The 23911-nt window shown below is 38.7% G+C and overlaps 1 protein-coding gene across 3 annotated transcripts in view; it reads right to left on the bottom strand.

The window, feature by feature from the left end:
* Positions 1-23911, bottom strand: part of LOC148777809 (uncharacterized) — a 266942-nt gene that overhangs the window by 45048 nt on the left and 197983 nt on the right. The window contains exon 3 of one of the 3 annotated variants that reach the window (XR_016037367.1): positions 2793-2885. The exons of the other annotated variants lie outside the window; for them this stretch is intronic. The gene's annotated coding sequence lies outside the window, so the exon portion shown is untranslated. The remainder of the gene's footprint in view (positions 1-2792; positions 2886-23911) is intronic. 3 annotated transcript variants of the gene reach the window in all.

Below are 23911 nucleotides of genomic sequence, written 5' to 3'. Positions count from 1 at the left end.
TGAAATCAAAATTTTTCCCTACGAGTCCCCATAAAATTGGCACATTTCCTCAGAAGACCCCATGAAATTATAAAGAATATTGCAGATTCTTTACTCCTGGCCCTTGTTGCACATCTTAAAGAGACAGGTTAGATTATAGAATTATTTCCTTTTTCTGATAAAAAGATGAAGTTGCCCAGTTTTTTTCCCTTAAATCATCAATGGTGATTAATGATGCTCACTTTTCTAATTGTTCTTTAAGATGAGAGTGTATCTGAACATTTAAGGAATAAACATTTCTGGAAAATCATCTGAAGTAAGGAAGTTGTGAATAAAAGGCTATCCCAGTAGTTTTCACATTCACAACCTATGCAATACTCAAGTCAAAATAAAATTTCTCCCAAAGCAAAAAGTCTCATCTCATTGTAATATACAAATCTGCAATGACAAACAGCGTCTTTTATAAAGTTCTACTTCATAGGATGTGTGGAATCAAATGAGATCACAAATGTGCAAGTACAGATAGTGCTGTGCTTTAGAAACACAGAATATTCAGGTGGAATAGTCTCAGAATTAATGAGAAAAAATTGATTATTACAATAAATGAAATATAGACGTTTCTGCTAAAAGTAGCACATGTATTACAATTAATTAAAAATGAACACTCAGCCTTTTCTATTCACAATGAAAAACAGAACATGAAAATAATAAAAAGGGCATCATGGCAACACAAAGCAGAATTGAAGTGAGCTGGCTTTAAATTATGACAATTTATGCATTATGAAAATGAAAGGAACGCACATATTTCATATTCCTGTCGCAATCATAAGATCTTATCCTCCTACTTTTACCTAGATCTTGATTCCCTCCAGTTGTCAAGCAAAACAAGCTCTCAGTTCAATTTTAAGGCCACAATTAAAGTGCACACATTCACACTTTCCTGAATGTGAGCCACTATTCCTTCCATTCAAAGGAGGAAGTTTGGCTGTGGATGTAACCTTCTAAATGTTAATCAACATAACAGAATTCCTAAGCTGTCCTCATACTTTGATTTTGAATCATGTGAAAATCTTAGTAGATTCACCATGCACAATCAAAAATCCAGAAAGATGCTGGGGATGACCACAAAAATCAGTAATAAAGAGAGCTACTCCAAGATGTCAGCCAGAAATTTTCATACTGCATCTAACTACCCTACAAAATAGACATATACAACTATAGAGAGGAAAAAGTAATTTAACTTGTTCTGATATTTGGAATTCTGATTTCGATCCAGATGGGAAAGATTGGACTGTCCAGGTAAAAATAATCAGGGTGGAAAGAAAAGCACTTCTCTTGGCTCTCAACCAACATTGATTGGATTCGCCTTTAGGTTAATCAATTGGCAACTGAATTAACTCTTTCTGTAGTGATGATAACCTTTCAGGCTTTCTGGAAATACACAGCAGATGGAATCTGGAGTTGAAAAGCAGGGGAACAGGGTTCTAATCCTAACTTTACTATTAAATAGTGATGTGACCTTGTGTTCCTCAGTTAACCTCTTTGAGCTTCATTCTCCTTATCTGTAAAATGGGGACAGTAATCCCTCATCTGACAACTTTTCAGAGTTTCAGTAAAGCTCATAGCACATTTTCAATGGAAAAGAGCTGTGTACTTGTAAAAGGTTTTCTCAGAAGGAAATTCAGTGAACAAAGGAGGGAGCATCCTTCTGAAGTCACAGCCAAGGGATAGCCCGTAGTACTTCCACATTCAGGATGTTCAGATTTAGCAGAAAAGGCGCATATATCTGCCAGCAAACATTCTTTGTGTCTTGGATTTCTAATCTACAAACAACCTGGGTAATGAAATTGAAACTGATGTTTCTCATGTGATGTTTTGATCATTGAGTGCTTAAAACAGACAACCATACACCTTTGGTCAAGTGTCAGTAATCCAGACCTTTTTACCTGTTGATAAATTAGTTTAGTCCTTGGTTCTTTGTGTAATGAACTCATGTGGTAAGTTATATTACTTTCCTTACTTTATTAATGATGAAACTAAAATGTGGTTTCCTGATCTAGTGTCCCCAGTGAGGAAGTAATGGAGCAGGGCCTTGAATCCAAGGATTCAGTCATCTGTTCTTTGAGGCCCTTGTCTTTGTTTTTATTGATACTTGAGAATAGCTTCTAAAAAGCTTTGTTAACAAAGAGGGTTGACTGTAAATTTTTTTATTAACAGACAATTTGGGGATAGGCAATGGAATTTATGATTGGTTAAGCAAAACTTATATAAAAGTAAAGCAAAAATATTAATTTACAGAATGTGATTTTAATATTTTCTTTACTTTCTTTAAATGAAACAACAAAAATAGAATAAAACCAATAGCATTAGGAGGTGGCTCAAATGGTAACGAATCTTCCTGCCAATTCAGGAGATGCAGGTTCAATCCCTGGGCTGGGGAGATCCCCTGGAGAAGGCAAAGGCTGCCTACTCTAGTATTCTTGCCTGGAGAATTCCATAGACAGAGAGTCCTGGCAGGCTACAGTCCATGGGGACGCAAAGAGTTGGACTCTACTGAGTGACTAGCATGTGTGCGTGTGTTAGGAATTACCGCACTAAGAACTTTTCTTTACTGATCAAAAGTGAAATTTCTACTACTAGATGTTTTCCATGTTCTCTTGCCTGGACAAAACACACACACACACACACACACACACACACACACACACACACACCAATATCAACAAAACCCACAGACTTCCCTGAAGGTCCCAGTGCGCACATGTAGAAACTCTAGGCTCTAATGAAATAGAGTATGGAAAAATGCCACTCACCCTATTGCCAGGGACAATCGGTATTTCTTCAAAACTACAGGACTACAGTTGACTCTGGAACAACTGGTGGATTAGGAACATTGATCCTCCTCGCTGTTGAAAAAAGTCATCTAATTTAGTCAGCCCTCCTTATCTGAGATTCCGATTCAACCAACCATCAATCATGTAAGACTGTTGTATTTACAACGGAAAATATCCACATAAGTGGATCAAACTCGCGTTGTTCAAGTGTCAGTGATACTTATATTTGACAAGACATTTAAATAAAGTGATTGTTTGGCTGAGGTGTCCTGAAGTCTGTCTATCACACAGTCTCCACAACACAACTTTTCCAAAATTGATGAGTTTCAAAAATGGAGCTTAAATAGTACACAAATAAGAATCAATTCATCTGAAGTATCATAGGATTTCATATATAGAATGTAAAAATAATAAATAGTAGGAAAAGGTTTAGTTCATATACTTCAACTAAACGGTTTTATTCTATTAATGCTTTTTTGTCTTCATAACATCATCAATACACTGGGATTTTTCTTCACTGTAAGAATGCATTTGTTAATTTATCTACTCATTGCTTTGACAGCTATTTAATGAACCCCCTACCTTTTCAGTTCAGTTCAGTTCAGTTGCTCAGTCGTGTCCGACTCTTTGCGACCCCATGAATCACAGCACGCCAGGCCTTGCTGTCCATCACCAACTCCCAGAGTTCACTCAAACTCATGTCCATCGAGTCGGTGATGCCATCCAGCCATCTCATTCTCTGTCGTCCCCGTCTCCTCCCGCCCCCAATCCCTCCCAGCATCAGACTCTTTTCCAGTGAGTCAACTCATCGCATGAGGTGGCCAAAGTATTGCAGTTTCAGCCTCAGCATCAATCCTTCCAATGAACACCCAGGATTGATCTCTTTTAGAATGGACTGGTTGGATCTCCTTGCAGTATAAGGGACTCTCAAGAGTCTTCTCCAGCACCACAGTTCAAAAGCATCAATTCTTCGGCGATCGGCTTTCTTCACAGTCCAACTCTCACATCCATACATGACCACGGGAAAAACCATAGCCTTGACTAGACGGACCTTTGTTGGCAAAGTAATGTCTCTGCTTTTTAATTTTACCAGACCCTAATCCAGGTTCTGAAAATTCTGATATGACTACAGTCCCTCCCATCCCATGCTCCAGGTCATTTCAGGGTAGTGTAATAGAAGTCAGAGATCAGGCAATTAAAATAGGATATGTAATTAGAATATTGCATGGTGCTATTCCAATTGCCTCAGGAGTTGATTAGCAAGAATTGGTGCCTTTCCTATGGTTTAAGAAGTAACTGGGCGTTTTCACCAATACAGTATACTAACACATATATATGGAATTTAGAAAGATGCAAATGATAACCCTGTATACGAGACAGCAAAAGAGACACAGATGTATAGAACAGTCTTTGGGACTCTATGGGAGAGGGTGAGGGTGGGATGATTTGGGAGAAGGGCATTGAAACACGTATGTTGTCATATGTGAAACGAATCACTAGTTCAGGGTCAATGCATGTTATAGGATGCTCGGGGCTGGCATGCGGGGATGACCCAGAGGGAGGATAAAGGGAGGAGGGAGGTGGGAGGGGGGTTCAGGAGGGGGAACTTATGTAAACCCGGGGCGAATTCATATCAATGTATGGCAAAACCAACCAATATAATATTGTAAAATAATTTGCCTCCAATAAAAAATAAATTAATTACCAAAAAAAAAAAAGAAGTAACTGGGCTTAAATCAGTATGCTGATACCACATCTAAGAAGGCGAGAAATTGGGCAGAGACACCCAGGCATCTAGAAGCTGTAGGATTAGGGGGGGAGGGGAGTGAGCAGGAAGGAGCTGAGGAGGGGTCTCAGTCAAGCCAGAGTGGATCCTCATGTTGGGAAACTGTAATGAGGAGACTCCTGAGGAGTCTACAGGTGAACCCCAACGAAGTGCAGGCATTTGAACACTTTGCCCCACAGATGGTGTCTACGGACCTGTTGAAGATTGGCGTTGGGGGTGGTGAGCGGGGAGAGCAATGGCTGACAATGGGCTAGAGCAGGAGCCATTAAAGAAGCAGAACCAACCCCCTGTGTCAAATCCCTTCCACCTGTTTCAATAGAAAACCAACTGGAAATAGAAGTTAAGGAATAGATAAGCTCCACTCCTGATTCAAGCTATTATTCAGACATGGGTTCGAGAGATGGGAGTGTTATACTGGACATGAAATTATCATTTTAAATTTGACTGGACTAATTTTTTTTTTTTTAATAACAGCTGAAAGTGATCAGACAACCATAGGATTGGCTTGAGATGTTACTGACTGGGAAAACCACTTGATCATGGTCATTTGAGAAAGAAGAAAACTGTATCTTCTGTGTAACTCTGGGAGAGTTAAGACTATTCAAAATAATAGCTATAAGTGTGATAAATAAGCTAGAGGTGTCTACAAGGGTATGGTGAGGGCTCTTAAAAGGAACGACTGACATAATACTGAGATGCCAAAGGAGCCTCAGAAATGTTTATGGCCATGAGCAGACTATCACTTCTGTCAGCCTCTCTAAACCTCTCTCCTCTTTTGTTTTCTGAAGTTGGTTACCAAAGTCATTGAGTCATGTTTATTTTGGTCTTAACTCTTGATCACTAGCTTTTAAAAATAGCAAAGGCCTTGCTCTACGCAATGCCTCATCTGGTCCTTTTTTTTTTTTTTTAATAAGTGAGCTCTACTTTGGATTTCACTTTGGTGATTTCATTCCTTTCACTGGCTGACTCCCCTTAATGCATTTTGAGGATGGAGAAGTTTGTTCTTAGGATATAAAGAGAAACATGAGTGCCAATGAAAGAACAGATTTCAAACCCTGCATCATTTGGGTTACTTGCATCACTCAGGAAGGGAACAAGGAAGAGAAGCAGAATGAGAGCAGACACAAGTGATTCTGAGGACCCCAGAGCCAGGCCTCCAGCTGACTTCCTGCGGGGATACTGCAGCGACAGTCACGCTCTGAAGGAAGCTGGCGGCAGACCCTGAGGAGAAGGACACCAGTCCTGCCTCATTGTTCACCCAGGGTGTGATGGAGCCCTCACACCTCCACTCTCACCCACCCCCGGCCCTCACCCATTGCGGAGTGTGCTTTCAAGAGAGAGGTGCAGGAACTGAAACAGAGAAGCTTCCTTGTTTCTTTTTTAGGTTCTTCTGCCTGAATTTTATCCTCAGCTCTTTTTGTCTCACACCATGTGTACTAAGACCGTAAGAAATGAAATGCCAACCCTCGGCAACTAGAGTGACTGAAGAGAATAGATTCTCAAACCAAAAGCAGCCATTTTATTATTCAGGAAGCTTTTAACATGCCTTTCTCTGACAACACTTTACTTTCATATAATTAAGAGATTTAAAAACCTGGAAAACGTGAATGATTTTGCTCATATGTATGCTCATATGTATGCCCATACATACACAGTGCTCACAATGAATCATGTGCTATTTTGTGCAACCAACCAAAAAGTATTCCTTTGCAGTTTAATCATTTTCATCTCTACTTCTTGCATAAGCCTGGTCCAAGTGTTACATTGAATGCTCGAAAGTGACATTATACTACAATTATTTAAACTGAAAAGAAAGATTTTTCAAGTGGGAATAATAAAATTATCTAGTTTCACAAACTGAAACCTATTCCGCCAACAAAATGCTGTTACATTTTTTTAGCATCTCCTGAAAATTACTACTTGTAATTGAGGAAACTGCCGTCATTTAAAACTTGGTTATAGAGAATAGTAATAATGATTTTTCTTCACCATAGATAATTAAGATTTAGTATAAATTAGATTACATAATCATGCAACCCCTTTTTCTAAAATTACTACATTTCAACAGTACAATTTAAATGCATAGTGTGAATAATATATAAATTTTTGAAATATAAAAATGTGTGTATAAGATATAAGCAAGGTACATTCTCATACAACAGATTTATTAAGTGAAAATCAACTCTAGTTTTAAAGTTTGCATATTTATAGCTTATAAGTCTTTAGACCTTCTTATATTCTTGCTCTTGGGTTTTGTTTTGCTTTGGTTTCCTTGGCAAAAATTTAAAAATTTCAAAAACCTATAGTAGTTCTTGCACCTTTATTTACAAGTTTGGGAGAACGTGACTCAACTGACTTTAGTTGTTAAGTTTAATCACTTAACCAATACACATTAAGAGAAAACAACTTCGGTAATAACAATCAGCAACAACAAAAAAGAAACTGTTAAGATGTAGTTTTTCAATTTGGTAAGTAGCTGCGAGTTTCCTAAAAAGTTAAACATACAATTAATACATGACTCAGAGAACCAATTCCTAAATACTTGTCCCATCCCCCTAAATAAAAGTATATGTCCACACAAAGACTTAATGTGAATGCTCATAGCAGCATTACTGAAAAATTTTAAATAATAGAGAATGTAAAGACCCATCAACAGTTGAATGCACACTGTGGTATATCCACATGATGTCCTACTACTCAACAAGGGAAACAGAATGAATTAGTGGATCCATGCAACATGAAAACAGAAACATTACACTAAGTGAGAGAAACTATACATTAAGGACTACATATGATATGATTACACTTATGTGGAGTTTCTAAAAATAGCAAAATCATTAGAGACAGAGAACAGATCAGTGTTTACATGGGGCTGGTGACAGGGTGAGAACTGGCTAAAACGGGCATTAGGAGATTCGTGGGGATGATGAAAAAGTTGTAAAACTATATTGTGTTGCAAATTGAACTTTAATAAAACACCAAAGTATACACATTAAATTAGTAGATTTTACTGTGAATTACATATAGAAAGAACTTTTAAAACTCTAGGCTTTTTCTATTCTCCTTCTCCCAATACTTCATATGTTTCTCTGCTTTTTATTCCTGATTGAAGTAGAACATTTTTCATTCGGTGATGTTCTACTGAAAACTCACCCAAATATAGCAGCTCTTCATATCTCCCTCCTTCTGTCTGCCTGACTTGTTCATTCACTCCGTCATTCAATTATTCAACAAGACTATATTGAGCATCTACCAAGTATCAAGCTGTGCTCTAGGTGCTGCAAACGCAAGATGAATAAGTCATCTCCTAATGCCTCCCTTTTATTCTCATCACAAACTCTGTCTTCATTTTAGAGCCACCCTTTCCCCATCTTCCCTACATAAACTTAATATCCTATTTAGATCAGTAATTTGCAAGTGGGTTCAGGGCTTTGCCAATGTTCTACTTCATTCGAAGTGTCAATCTTTTAGAGTTTAATGAATATATCTTTAAAACACTTAACAAATTCAAAATTAATTAAGCTAATAAAATATTTGCTCAGTGGTTTCTTTGAAAAAAACACACCAGGCCACATCAGTGGTTTGGGACAAAGGACTTTGACTTTGCTCAGCAAGATCAACTTAACTCAGCAATATCAACTTAATTTTCATCTTCGACGACTGAGGCAGTTCTGAAATTGTATGAAGGGTACTCTGCACTCTGAAAAAGAGACAGAGACATCCAAACCTTCTTAGTGTGTAAGAAGTAATTCTGGTACCTCTTACACTTGGAAAGTGGCCCTCAGATTTTCATTGGATAATGCCCAGAAATATTAGTATGTCAGCCTTCAGAATCTGGATTAGCAATTCAAGTCTATTTTCTCTGTGCATAGATTTTTTTTCCCATTTCTGATTTCACTCATGCTGAGCAAAGACATGACTCTCTTCAACCTTCTCCTATAATATCATTTGCTGGAGAAATCACTTGGTGACCAACACTGCTATAAACACAAACACAAGGATTATATCAGAGAGAAAATAACTCTCTCCCCAATATTTAATCAACTTTTTCAATACTCTGGCCCTTTAATTCGTATAAAATGATTAACTTAATAAAGTTAAAAGCACTTAATTCAATTATATATCTTTAAAGATTTCATTTATGGAGACTTTGTGAACTCTACGTCCTCTCCATCAATCCCAGCATTGCTGAGAAATGAGGAAGAAACATTTGGACAAAAGGATGTGGACACCAAAAAAAGCAGCACACAAGGAACAGAAGTCATTGATGCATGCAACACTACCCCTACCATGTCAACATCAGGCCTTACCTGGTACAGTGTCAATGCTTGCCTTTAAAAGCCATTTATTCAGTGACAAAAGTGGAGATGATGTTGATTTGAGAAATATAACATGCAAAAATAAGTCTTTTGCAGTTCCTTACAATAAATCTTTTACACTCTGATTGTTCAAAGACGTTTCTGTTTGTTGTTTCCTGAAACTGCCCCTGTCTCACCTCTTAGTGTTAGCCCTTTGTAAGGAATGGTTTGGTTTCTGGCAGAGCACACACTGTAAAACTATCATCTGTAGTCACTGATGTCCTCATTTCACATGGTACGTGGCCCTTGGACCCTATCTTCAAACCTGGTCAGAAGCACAGATGTCAAGTGGTAGGACTCTCTTTCAGGGTCCTTGATCAAACTAAAAAGTCTTACATAAATCAGTCTTGCAGAAATAAAAAATAAAAAGAAACTGTGAAATTTGGTGTCATCTGTGGAAATTGTCCCCTTGGTTGAATTTGTATGGAAATATCTTAAATTCAGGTTCTGGGCTGATGTTTTGCTTCCATCAACTTTAATGCACCTGAAGGTGTGGGTCCTGGGAAAGATTTCCATTAATAGGGAGACTTTAGTGCTGGTTGCTGTGACCAAACACTTCATTTAAAAACAGTTCTGTCATGCTATGTTCAAAATATGTCTAAATGTAAGTTGAAAAAAATTTAGTTGTGCCAAGGACTCAGATTTAAAACTGGGAATGTAGGGGTTGGGGAGACAGTAGTAAATAAAACCAGGTTTTCGTAAAAGCACATAGGAAATATAATATCAGAGTTGTGTTTTCTAAGTAACACTTATTAGTAGTCATTAACTGGGAGAAAAAATGAAGTGAGAGAAGTGATTTTTAAAAAGATAAATAACAGGAAGTTTTCTCTTCATCAGCAATAACATTGTGAAAGCAGCCATCTTTTAAATGGAGGTAAGTTATCAGGGGCTCTTTGATGACTAGGGAAGAAAGGGCAGAAGGATGGTACCTTGTCTGTATATTTCTATCCTGAGATGGAAATGGGAAAGATAAGAATATAAGGTGATTTAGAAACACAGCAGGTGTACAAAAACCTTGAGATGAGTTGCCCTTTCACAAGTACTAACTGGATGGAGAGACCCAGGTGAGAGGTCAGTGGCTTTTCTCTAATAAGGAGTTGAAAAGAATAATGAGGTGATGCCTGAAGCAAAAGCTGCAGGAGCCAGGCTACGCGTGTCACAGAAATATTAGCATTTGTGAGCAGAGCATCGAATAGGTTCAATGCAATGCAAAGAAGGACAATAGATCAACATTTCAGGTTGGACTTAAACAGAAATTAAAAATAGATTAAAAACACACTTGTGTTTAGGTATTGCTATTTCTTTCAGTCTTGCCTCCTCAATCTAAGAAATGAACCCTTAAATGTAATTTGCAAAGTAGAAATTATAATTTTGTTGTCTAAATCAAACTTAATATTTAAAGGTGATATCAAAATATATATGTTATATGTATGTAAGTGTGCAATTGTGTATGTTTTAAAGAACTCATACCCTGGCCTGGAAGTATGACTTTTTTTCATTTATCTCAAGTTATCATGCTAGGAAAAGAATAACTCAGTCTGATCTCCACAGTCTATAGCCAATGTTGTCTACTTAGGATCAGCTACCTGCATGGCAGGAATTGTCAGCCTAACCTGAAAACACCTTATTTTTGTAACAGTATTTACCAAACTAGTGTCCTTTTTGAAAGTTAGAATTAGGTTATGAAAGCTTTAACATTTGCACACAACAATTTAAAAAGCAGAGGCCATATTATGAAGAGACGGTGGTGAGAGTCTCTGTGAACTAGGGGGAAACGTCATTCCGACAGACATTCTTAATATTAGTCATCAAATAGGAAGTGACCTCCAGCCATTCAATATGCAGTCAGAGACAGTGAGTCATAGTTCAGATCTTCCCCACGTCCTGTGGGTAACTAGGTCTTTTCAGAGGAATTGCATTCCCTCCAGTCTGTCTTAATCTGCAAGTACTCCTCAAGGACTAAACTGACCTAGAAACTTTTGGAACACGTGTGGTTAGTAAGGTAAGTGCATCATTCAAGATGAACACTCTTTCCTGTTTGTGATAACATTCAGCACGCTGCATCTGGCCAAAAGAACCATTTCTAAAACTCCAGAGTTACCCTTCTCTCTTAGCAAACTTCTTACCCCACTTTCACTGGGCTTAACTATATTTCACATTCCTTTCCTTCTGGAAACTCAGGCTACAGCACAGCCACAAGTGGCATGTGCTGAAGCCTGGAAGCGGGGAGGGGCCTAATGCTTTATGGCAGCAGTTCCCGACATTTTCAGCACTGGGGACTGGTGTCATGGAAGATAATTTTTCAACAGACTGGAGTAGTAGAAGGATGGTTTGGGGATGATTCAAGGGCATTACATTTATAGCGCACTTTATTTCTATTGGGGCTTCCCTGGTGGCTCAGATGGTAAAGAATCTTCCTACAATGTGGGAGACCCAGGTTTGATTCCTGGGTCAGGAAGATCCCCTGGAGAAGAGAATGGCAACCCACTCCAGTATTTTTGCTCGGACAATTCCCAAAGACAGAGGAGCCTAGAGGGCTACAGTCCATGGGGTCACAAAGAGTCAGACACAACTGAGTGACTAACACTTTCACTTCTTACTTCTACTATTACATCAGCTCCATCTCAGATCATCAAGCATTAGATCTCAGAGATTGGGGATCCTTGCCCTGTGGGATACACTTTCAATAGTAATCAGAGGGATCCAGAAGATAAATTATTCTTCCTCTGTCCCCTCTGCAGACTGTATAAGAAACCATGGTCCACGAAGCTCCCCAGAGCCATCCCCAAAAGACTAGCTAAATGTCTGTATTTTCTTTTGAAGCTGTGGCCACTTCAATAACACATTATGCTACATTTGCTTTCCCTTTGTCTCGTCCTCACTTCCTTTCTCCCTTCACTCTTACTGCCCCTGAACTATACAATAAATCATTAGCATATAAATTTCACCTCAGATTCATTCTGTCATCTAAAGCTAAGCGTGGACGCCTGATAAATTTCATTATTTTGATTGAACGCCATCATAAGCAGAAATTATTGGCCCATGATAATATCTAATCAAAAGTCTTTACCTCATTCTGAACACCATGGACCAAGTGTGTCTATTTTCTCTTATAGAAACACAAAAGGAGAAAGAACAAGCACAAGGTTTTCTGTGCCGGATTTACAGATGGGAGAGATGCTATCCTGACTGTATCTTCAGGGAAGGATGAGATGACTTTGACACATCTTGATTTAAGTAATCAGTGATTGCCTATTAATCCTATATGTTTATGTGAGATGGAAGAAAAAGTCATTACATTGTAGTCCTGGAAGTATTAGGCCCCATAAGAGACTTTCCTGAAGGTGTCCTTTAATACTTCTACACATAAATACTGGATATATCAAAGTTCTCCAAACACAACACTATAAAACTCTCAGACTTCCATGCCCTTGTACCGGCTGTTCATTCTCTATGAAGGTCCTAAACATGCAAGTGAGCTCACGTGCGCGCGTGCACACACACACAAACACACACACACACACACCCACACACACACACACCCTTCCATCCTGAAAACTGATGATTCAGATAAAGACCTTTTCAGTTACTGCCCCAAATGTCTCTCCTTCTCATTGCAAAATTAAATGTTTCTGTCTCCTACTTATACTTCTGTTCCAATTCCTAGCTCAAAGCATCTATCTGTCTACTGGTCTTTTAACTTTAGTGGGAATTCCTTAAACTTTCAGATTGTGCTGCTTTTGTTTTTATATCCCCAATATGTCTCACGACCCCTGAGACATGATAAGGACCATGTAAAAAGGAATGAGGGGAAGATCAAAGAGGTGAAAAAAACAAAGAGGGGGGAACAGAAGACCGTGGGAATGTATTCCATCAGTCTCCTTACATTCTTTCTTTCTCCCAAAATTTTCGCTTTGAAGAAGAGAGTCCAAAGTTGAAATAATGTTACATATTTTTTAAAGTTTTAGAAAGCATCACAATATTTCATGCACCGTACCACAAAATATTTTAAGTCAGTCCTCAGGAGATATTTTTCTGATTAAAATATACATTCAAGAGTACAATAAAAATCAATAAAGAAAAGGCTGCTTTCCAGAAACTTGGTTTGAGGGAAATGGTCTTGAAACATTTTAGATCTATAAACAAACATATATTTGTATCTCAATCCCAAAGTTTGACATATAAAAAAAGACACCATGAATTAGAATGGATCGCTGGTTAATGCATAGTAAGCCAGCTCATTCTATGGAAGAGATAGAAACTTGTAAACGCAGTGTTTTTAACAAATTTGATTGAGCACTAACACACAAATCTTCTCCCGATCTTGAACCTCAAAGGAGTTGACCCAGATGCATGAAAATCTTTCCTAAGTAGGATAGTTGTGCCATACCCAGGCTTTCAACACTGTGAGAGAAGCATCATTTCCTATGGTATCCTGACACAGTTTAAAAACTGAGGAGGCAATTACTATTTTTGATTGTGTTAACCTGTGTGTAATTATGTAATTACCTACAAAATTTAGGCAGAGTGTTACAGATCTAAATCATTAACTTTAACAATTGACAAGCTGCTTTGATTAGTATTTTCATAGTGTAGGATAACATACTTTTGTCGGCTTTCACATGATTAGTTATGATTGGGAATTTATTTATGCAGAACATTTTTATTGCTTGTTTGGAGAAACAGAGCTGGAGAGTGAGGGCAGAGGACTCACGTGCCTCCCTCGTGGTTCAACTTGGGAAATGCCAGTGATGAGAAAATACAGAAGAGGTCCTCGTTATCACCCCCCAAATGACATAAAATTGTAGTGTCGCATTAGAAGGGTATGCAGAGAATTCAATTTGGGAGAACTGGGTTCTCCTTTGGCAAATTAGACTAACAAGGACATCAGTGTATGTAGCATCAACTCAGACTGTCACACGCAACCCCCGACTTGGTCAGACAGCCCCTCTAACAGCATCGATCCGGGCAGCTGCTCTTCTAAGGAAAACACATGTCAATATATTTGTTGTTTACTTTCTAGCAGAAACCCAGCAGCTGCAGCAATTTTTGAGAGAATCCTCCAACACATCTCATTTCCTATCAGTCTTAGGTGCTAGGGGCTATATACACATATTCCTATTAGGCTAACATCTCTGAATGCAGCTAGCTATTGGGAGAGAAAATCCTTTAATTTCTTGGCTATGATGGGACTGTGGGATGCCAGATTTCAACTCTCTATGGGAGACAGAAAGTCCTCGGGACATGAAGCTTTTCTTGTCTCCCCAGGCAAATTGGCTGGGCTCACTTGTTTGAAGGAGGCGATTATTAAAAATGGCTTAGAGAAATTTTAAAGTAAAATTAAAAAGAGTCCCCCAGCTACTATGCATGTATTGTCTTTCCCTTCTTAGGGAGAGTGTTTGGGGTGGAGATCAGAGTAATCAAAAGCGGCTGACACAAGTAATCCATGCTAATTTGAAATGAAAAAAAAAAGTGTGTGATTCGCCATTGAGATCAGAAGGTGAGACTACCCCTCCAAAAGAATTTGCAGAGCAAAATGGACCTTTAGTTCTCAGTAATCTTTCCTTTCTCTCTGCAATTTTATGACATTGTATTCTAGTGAAAATGTCTAGAAAGAAACAGTTTCATATGATTGTCAGTGTCTCCCTACCTAAGTAATAATAACATTCTAAATGCAGCTTGTGGAGAAGAGGAGTGAAGAGGAGCAGAGAATGCTGTACCACATGAGAAATTTTTTTCTATGTCAGATTAGGAATGCCAAACTCCACAACTGTAAAATATGGATCTCTCAGAATCAGACATCTCTGTTGCCATGTCTCACAAGCATGAACATCTGCTCCATCTTTCACAATGAGACTTTTCCCCACAATCAGACAAGCTACTGTCTTTGAGATGCAAGCTTAATTATACTGTTTTTAAACCTTCGTGACTGAACACATACAATGTCACTTCCTTACTGTCTTTAATCTTGTCTTCCCATCTCTCTAAATGTAATGTAAATGTAGAATTTTATCAAATTTCAATTTTCCATCCAGCCTTATAGTTTTTCTACTTAGCTACGACTGTCTAATAGTTCTTATGAATTTAAGAAATATCTATCTTTCTGAAAATTTGGAGACTGAATCCTACTCCTCTTCTCTGATAACATTATAGGTTATCTCCTCCATTATGCACGTTGTGCAAGGAAGGAATGTTGTAGGACGCTTTATAGTATTCTTTTGCTTTCTAAATAAAATGATCACTCATAATTTTTTTATTATTTTTTATATCTGCTTTCCATGGCCTACATAGATTCATATCTATGAATATCTATGTTTGCAGCATATTTGGAGGTGGCAATAAACACCAGCAATGAAAAAAGAGTCAGAAGTCACTTGGGTTTTATAGGCAAGTTGCATTGTTGAAGAATCTTCCTCTGTTGGCACATCATATCCAATAAGGCCATTTTGCTGCCTAAAGAACTACTAATCCATTTGTCTTTCTTTTCTTTCTAAGCACAACATATTTGAATCCAGTCCCTCAGTTAAAACTCAGGTATGAGATGAAGCTCGGATCAGGAATAGGCTATAATGGGCATTTGAAGTGGAGAGAGCTTTGGCGATATTATTGGGAATGATGTGAAGTTCAGCAAAGAAGAGAGGAACGGGATGAACTCTGGGATGGTGTAAAACAAGGAGTATCTTTGCACATATTACTTGGTAACAATAGCTGTATTTATATTTTAATACAGTTGTTTGGGACAGGATGATGACTGTCAAAAACAAAGCAATTCAAATCTCTAAACCAAGATTCCTTTGTTGTGGATGGTCATCCCATGTATTCTAAGATGTTTAGCAATACCTGCAGCCTCTCCCCACCAGATGCAGGAGACTTTCATTCAGTTATGAAACCAAAAAAGGTCTCCAGGCACAGCCAAATGTCTCCTGCCTGCCTGGGAAGCAAAACTTCTTCCATGTGAGAACTACTCTTCTAAAAATCTTAAATGTCTTACTTTACTTATGACAACACAGGCATCCCTTATATGACCTGCTATAGCTTTCAAAGGAAAGGCAAGTGTCCATAGAGTTTAAATACTCCATATTCATGACCCATTAGCAGTGGCTAAGCAGCCTCATGGTTAGTTGGCCACACAATCAGAAAAGGAAGTTGATGACCCAGCTTTATCACAAATGTATAAAGACCCAAATGTATAAAGTCACAGCTCCGTTCTCTACATTAGAATCTAGATAGTAAGCAAGCAAAGCAGGCCTGGTGTCTCCACAACATGCTTCTAGAATACTCTATGTACATGTGACACTGTTTGTCTACAGGACATTCTTTTTTACATTTAACACCCCATTGATAAAAATCTCAAGAATGGTTGAGGGTGATGTTGGCACCTGGAAAAGGGAAGCCAGTCTTTTGAGACATTCTCTTAGAGCCTGCCAGGCTTTCTTGCAGGACAGTAGAGCAGTCTTGTTTCTAGATGAAAACAATATTATTTTCACTTTAGCACACTCAAAGGTCCATCATAAGTTTCCTCTTCATTTAAAAATTAACCATGAGCTACTTCATATTTCTATATTCTTAGTAATATGGCCTTTCATTAAAAGGTCCAAACAGAATCGTATTAGGACAGCAAAATATATCCAATAGAATTTATCAGAGTTTTATACCCAGTAGACGTGCTTTTAAATTTGAAAGGTATGTTACTATCAAGCCTACAGAAACAATACATTTTACTTAATTTTACATTTCCAGGGATATGCTGGCCTTTCTTTTTCTGATCTCATAAACTTTTCTAAATTTCTTAGGAAATGAAAGATTCTAAAAATCATAAAAGTTCCTGTTATTTCCTAAACAGCATGCAAAGCTGTTGCATAATCTCAGAAAAAGATAGACAGGACAGACCTTACAAATATATTTTAAAGCTCTGAAATGTAGACAAGAATATGTAAATTAAAAGTAAATTTATTTTAGTGAACTGGCAAGAAGGGAAAAAATATAGGGCCATATGTTACCATCAGTTTTGCTATGCATATTTGGGGGGAAAAAAGTTTCTTAAGCCAGGCATTTTCAGTCCATAAAATGCCTTCCATAGGTAACCACAAGCTGGCAGAAGTAGCAGGCAAGTGTTGAAAGTTAGAAATGAGGACAATGCTTTTATTGGTGGCAGAGCAGAATTGGGAACTTGGTCTAAGAGGAATGGAGATGAGGGTATGATAATTTTACGTAAGTGAAAATGGTATCAGTGAGTAAGGAAACTCTTAGCTAGAAGCAGAAGTTCTTTGTTTCACCTCCTTTTATCCCATTGGTCTCTCTACTCACAGAGGAACTACTGTGAAAATCATCTACCGTGTAAAGAACATGCATTCTGGCTCACCTCTCTGTTCTAGGTACTACGTGATTTCTTCTTTCCTGCTTTGCTTCAGTAAAAATATCACAGTTCACAGCAGGTCAGTTGAGATCTAGCCACAAATACAAATAATAAATTATGTGGACTAATATAAATAGTGTGCTGTGTGAAAGCAAGGCTTTATCTGTTCTGACTATAATCTGCAGTTCTGGAATAATGCCTGGGATACAATAAGTGCTCAGTAATTTTTATTAAATGACTTAATATCATAATCATTTTGTGCTTGCCATCATGAACTTATATATTTTAAATTAATAATTATTCTTCTATGTGTATTGCTTGTGTGTGTAACTGTATTTGGACTCTGCACATTTCTGTGAAAGACTAGAGACTGTTCAATGATGACATGTCTGTATATGGGTGTACTCCTTTAGTATTTAATAAACCATTTTTCCATGGCTTATAGTACACAAACTCAGAGGACAGAATCCCAACTATTTCAGAAGACAGAATTCTATTTTTTTTAAACTGAGACCATAAGCAGACAAGTGACTGAATCTCTAAATTTCTATTTCGTGATCTATGAAGTAACTAACAGCTCTCCTAAGGTTCCTGTGAGGATTAAATGGACTGATAGACATGAAATTGCTTGGCAGAATGTCAAATACTGGATAAATATCAATGGCGTTACTGAAGCTATTCTGAGATAACAAAGAACATGGATGCATGTTATGATCATTAAAATATTAGCAATTATACAACCTCCTGGACTCCAAGAAGTTCAAAGTTTCAAGGCACCAAAAGCAGGTAACCAAGAGTCTCAGGGTCCGAGGCTAAGTGTAGCAGTGAGACCTGCTAGAATTCTTGAGTTTTTTGTACCTCAATAACATCATTTGGATAACACAACCCCTCAGACAGTTCCCTGAGCTTCCTTTCTGCTCTAGGGTTTCATGATTCTGTGAAAGAAACAGACTGATGGGGCACTTGGAGCACAATCCAAAAGGTAAGACCAGACTTGAGGAAAGTGTCAGAAAAAAGAAAGGAGTGTAGTTGGTCACATCTTATGCCCAACTTACAACTTCTCAGCCCAACTCTCCTCCAGTCATTACTGCAGCAACCAGCTTCCCTCAGCTGTCATCTTGTTGCACAATACAGAGTCCTCAGGACACCTGTCAGCACTCACAAATAGGCAGCCTGGGAGTGCGAGGAAGTCAAGATCCCGAGAGGAAGACTTTCATCAGTGGAGAACAAGATCCAATGGACTTAACTCTCTTCCTCCTATCCCTCAAGTAAACATTTCTAAAGTGGTACTCTATGGCTTCTCAGAGGGACCTGGTAGGATGAAACTCAGTTCCCCCCAGGGGTGACCAACTCAAGGCCACATCCTTGAGTGAAGAGGCTTTCCCTCTTCCCTGCTTCATGCTTCCTAACCTACCACTCCTGTTCCTTGCGATCAGTTCCCAAATTAAGCTACCTGACCACAAGCCCTTGTCTCATGCTATGTTTTGTTGGTGGATCATACACTAACAAACACGTGGTCTTGAAAAGCTGACCTTCAGGATGGGATTTCAGAGCTGAATCATTCAAAGAATACACTGAGATAAAGCAGTCATCATTGTAGTAGCATGAGGTCCCTGTATCCTGTACCATCGTCATTACTGAGCTCGCATCAGCTTTAGTTGAGAGGATTTGTAAATCATAAGAATCCCAAGGAAGTGTTTAGAGGGATTCTCCTCTTCTGCATTTGCAAAGCAGACTGTGATAAAATTTGAGCCCTTTATTTAATATTGTAAGCAGACTAAAAGCAGTGGTTGAATAACTTTCAAATACCAATGTCAAAGACATGATAGACAAATCAACGGTATTCCAAGACCTGAGACAGGGGCATTTCATACCAGGTGGTTAGACTGTAAAACTGCATGAAAGAAAATCTATTGGCATCACATTCATGTTTCAGAATTTAACATTCTAACCAAGAAACCGAGAACCAGTCTCAGTGTGCTGTTAGGATGGCACCATGAAGCTTGGTCTATAATAAATAATATAGAGATATCAAAACTGCCTTAACAGCAGATTCAGGAAAGATTCAGAAACCTCAGAAATAACGCAATGATTTTTTTAATGTGAAACCAAAGAATCTATACCTATGAGTCTGCCACTTCAACAAAATTTTAGGGGTCAAAAGGTCTAGGGCAAGCTAAGACATTCCCAAACCCTAACCTAACCCAATAAGGTAAAGGACAAGTTGTTGGACCTTGCACCTTCGCTACCAAGATAAATGTACATGCTGAGTGAGTGCTAAGTTGTGTCTGACATCCTGCAACTCTATGGACTGTAGCCTGCAAGGTTCCTCTGTCCATGGGATTCTGCAGGTAAGAATATTGGAGTGGGTTGCCATGCCCTCCTTCATGGGATCTTCCCGACCCAGAGATCAAAACTGAGTCTCTTACATCTCCTGCAGTGGCAGGCAGGTTCTTTACCACTAGGGCCACCTGAGAAACTAGCATATAATAAGAATATTTGGTTGTCGGAGTCAGTGCACACTGCACTTGGGATAACACAGAAGGTTTGAGTAGATTTCAGAACAAGAGATGGCATTACAGGAGTTCCTATCTCAAGTGCAAGCTGCCCTGACCAATGAGTCAGAGAACACAGCAGATCCAGTGGTTCTAGAGGTGTCTATAGTGAGTTCTGACTCCGAATGTGGTGTCTGATAAGTCCTGTTAGTAGAGTCTTAATGAGAACTCTCCTCCATTTGAAAAGCATTTCCTGGCTTGTTACCATGCCTTAGTAGAGGAAGAACACCTTGACCACCTGGAGCATAGTGAATATGCCACCAAAGCTATCCATTATAAGCTGAATATTATCCCAAATGTTGAGCCATAAGTTTGAGCAAATGAGGTGGTGATTCATCATTAGGTAGACTATGCAAGCAAGTCCAGAAAATACAAGGAAATTCTATGAACATGAAGCCCAGAATCTTACTTCTACTTTTGTCGCAGTAAGGCTTTCCCTCAACTAAAGCCTAAGGCCTCATGGGGTGGTGCCAATGGTATAACGCAAAAGCAGAAGAGAAAAACCTGTGGACCCAGCTCATCAATGGATTATCTTGATATGTTGGTAATAGTCAAATATGGACCACAAATGCCATATGGAGCCCTGCACAAGGAGATCCCAAGTTGAAGAAAAATCCCCAAAGTTCTTTTCTGCTCTGATGTTAATGACAGAACAGGTGTGTTTGGCACACTTGTAGCAACATCCAGAAAGAAGGGCTATATTTAGTAAGCATATATTGGACTTCTCTTGTGCCTTTCCCTTGGTCTATCTTGCACTTAGCCTTTGCTGTTGTAACCAGAAACACAGAACAAATCCTGACAGCACCTCTCTTAGCAACTCCAAATATTACTTGCTTTATGCTCTGGGACTTCAGTGACTCCCTAGCAGCATAAGACAATTTGGAGAGGTGTCAGGCCACAAGAGAGCAGTCTGGAATTGAAAGGGAGATAATGTCCCATTAATAACCCTTTTGTTGACTTCTTAAGAACCTTGAAACAAGAAGACAACTTCAGATTAGCTAGTTATAAGCTCTAGACACGCTGTGGGGGTCAGAAGGCCTCCAAGGTAGGATTTAAAGAGACCCACTAGGTATTAATGCATGTAGAGCTTGGAAGTGCAAGAATGTTGTTGTTCGGTTGCTGTCTGACTCTTTGCAACCCCATGGACTACATCATGGACAGGCTTCCCTGTCCTTCACCACCTCCAAGAGTTTGCTCAAACTTCCCCAGGAAATCATTTCCCAAAACAAACTACCCCCAATCAAACCCTTGTTGTGGATTCTTCTCCTGCTGGGACAGCTAGGCTAGCCCTGAGAGGTAAGAATAGGAAGCACAGTTCCTTAACTGGAGACTTGGCTCTGATATCTAGTAATTCATGAATGTATAGATCTAACACAAGAGATGGCATTAAACCCTCCTTCTGATATTTTGTACCCTTAGCCAAGAGATTTTGCTTTGTCTGTTTTGTAGTGATGACGCGGAGGGGAAATTCCTCAGAGAAATATGGGGGAGAGGATAAAAGACCCATCTAGAAAAAACTATCAACTTGTCACTATCCATGATGCCTGACCCTCCTCCACTCTAGACTGATTTTGAATCTCATACCTGAATGAAACTGTGTAATATCTCCTCAAGAGTTTCGTGGTGGTTTCTCAGCTAATTCAGGAATCCCAGTCTTCTTATAACATTTTGAAATTTTCCATTTTGGGGATGAAGCTAACAGCCTGGGTTAGCTAGCCGTCTTATCTGGAAAATAATTTTTAAATCAAAAATAAAACTAACTATGCACTATCTTTAAGATCTTGAGAAACTCATTTATCTCAGCATCCTTATCTGTAAAACAAAGGGTAGTTGTAAAGATTACATGATAGTATCCAGAGTTGTGTCTGATACACAGTCATGCACAACAAGTATTAGCTGTTGAGCTAATAATTCTAACCATGAATTAGAGTTACATAATACATATATTCAGTTGATCTGTAATGAATAAAGGTCCTCCCTGATTACTGGGCAACAAGACCTATTCCAAAACTGGGGACCTCTTACTGTGGCCCTACCACTGACTCTGTAAGAGTAGAAACCCAGACAAAAGAGAGGATCCCTGGGGTGGTAGAAGAATTATATCAAATGCTTAAGATTTGCTTCAGAAGGATGCAGGTTTCCTAGAAACTTCTCCCACATGGCAGGAAATATATATACCATGTAAGCCCTGAAAGAAGCAGGGAAGAAATCAAGACGAGCAAATCTCTTCAAAATTTTAGAATTAAATTATTGTAGAATTAGAAACCTAGGCTTTGGAAACATTTTTTTCCTACTTTTTTTTTTTTTACTTCCTGCAGTTTTGTTTTTTCTTCTTTATTATCTGAAGGTTTTGTCTGTTTCATTAGTCTTCAGGGAAAAAATAGTGTTACCTTTAACCTGATATGTAAACAAGATAGCAACATATCCCCAGAGGCCACACATGATGGGGCGGCTTATCAAGATGAGACACCTCCAAAAGAAAGGTGAGTTTTTCAGGTACACAGTGAGGAGATGTGACCCAACTCAAGGCCTTTTTAAGGCCACACAGAGACCTCTTCAGAGAGATCTTAAGACTTGGAGATTTCTCTGTGAGTTTATATAAAGGAAGGCCATATTTTGTTGTCTTGTTTTAACTTTTATTGCTAAAATAAGAATTGTACATGTTTAAGGCCACTCATGCAACGAGTTGACTCACTGGAAAAGAGTCTGATGTTGGGAGGGATTGGGGGCGGGAGGAGACGGGGACGACAGAGAATGAGATGACTGGATGGCATCACCGACTCGATGAATATGAGTTTGAGTGAACTCCGGGAGTTGGTAATGGACAGGGAGGCCTGGCGTGCTGTGATTCATGGGGTCGCAAAGAGTCGGACACGACTGAGCGACTGAACTGAACTGAAGGACTCATGAGTGACTAACGCACACACAAGGACTCATGATGATCTGAGATACACAGTGAAATGATCACAACATTCAAACCAATTAACACATCTTCTCCTCACATACTTAACATTTGTGGGTGTGATACAAATACCTGAACTGTACTCTTAGCAAATTGCCTGTATTCAATATGGGATGATTAACTATGATCACCATGCTGTACACTGGATCTCTCAACTTGCTCAGTCTACATAACTGCAGCTTTGTGTCTTTCAACCAACATCTCCTCCTCTGAGCCCCGCTCTGTCTTGCCCTGATAATCACTGTTCTACTCTCTGCTTCTATGTATTCAACTTTGTTAGCTTCCTCATGTAAGTGAGATCATGCAGTATTTTTTCTTTCTCTGTCTGGTTTATTTTACTTAGCATAATGTTCCCCAAGTTCATCCACACTGTTGCAAATGGCAGGATCATAAAGGAGGTCAGTCTCTTAAAACAGCATCAGAATCAGGCCTCTGTCATAACTGCCACTTCTAAATGCTGAGGCCAAATATGAGTCAACACTTCCAAAATACACACAGAAAAGTGTACTACTCTATATTATCCTAAAATGGCACAGCACTTTATATAAGGATCATCTCTAATACTCATCAGTTCCTTCTTTTTCGCATAACAACATTAGCATAAGCCTGTCATAATGTCAATAAACAAAGAAAAAGTTCAGAAAATTAATCAATTTTTAATTATCCTTCTCAATTATTACCAGCTCTTCTAAGCAGCTTCTTGTTCTAAATTTGTTCTTCAATCTCATAGGAAGCTCCAGCCTCAAGATCCCCTTTTTTTTCCTTATGGACACCCTCATCTCTTTACCTCCGTTCCCTATAAAAAGTTTACATTTCTTAATCCATCATTGAAATCCATCTATTATCAATATAGAGAACACACTATATATGCCAAGGGGTGGAGAGGTGGAGGAGGGATGGATGGGGAGTTTGGGATTAGCAGATGTAAAGCCATTACGTACTGGATAGTCCTACTGTGGAATACTAGGAATTATATTCAATATCCTGTGATAAATCATAATGGAAAATATGAAAGAGAATAGATATATGTATGACAGAAGCATTTTACTGTACAGCAGAAGCTCACAATGTGATAAATAAA

This window comes from Moschus berezovskii, chromosome 5 (assembly GCF_049115385.1).
Source record: "Moschus berezovskii isolate FMDL1 chromosome 5, NW_MosBer_1.0, whole genome shotgun sequence".
Classification (NCBI taxonomy): domain Eukaryota; kingdom Metazoa; phylum Chordata; class Mammalia; order Artiodactyla; family Moschidae; genus Moschus; species Moschus berezovskii.
The sequence above is the reverse complement of the archived record's forward strand: the minus strand, read 5'-3'. Positions and strand labels throughout refer to the sequence as shown.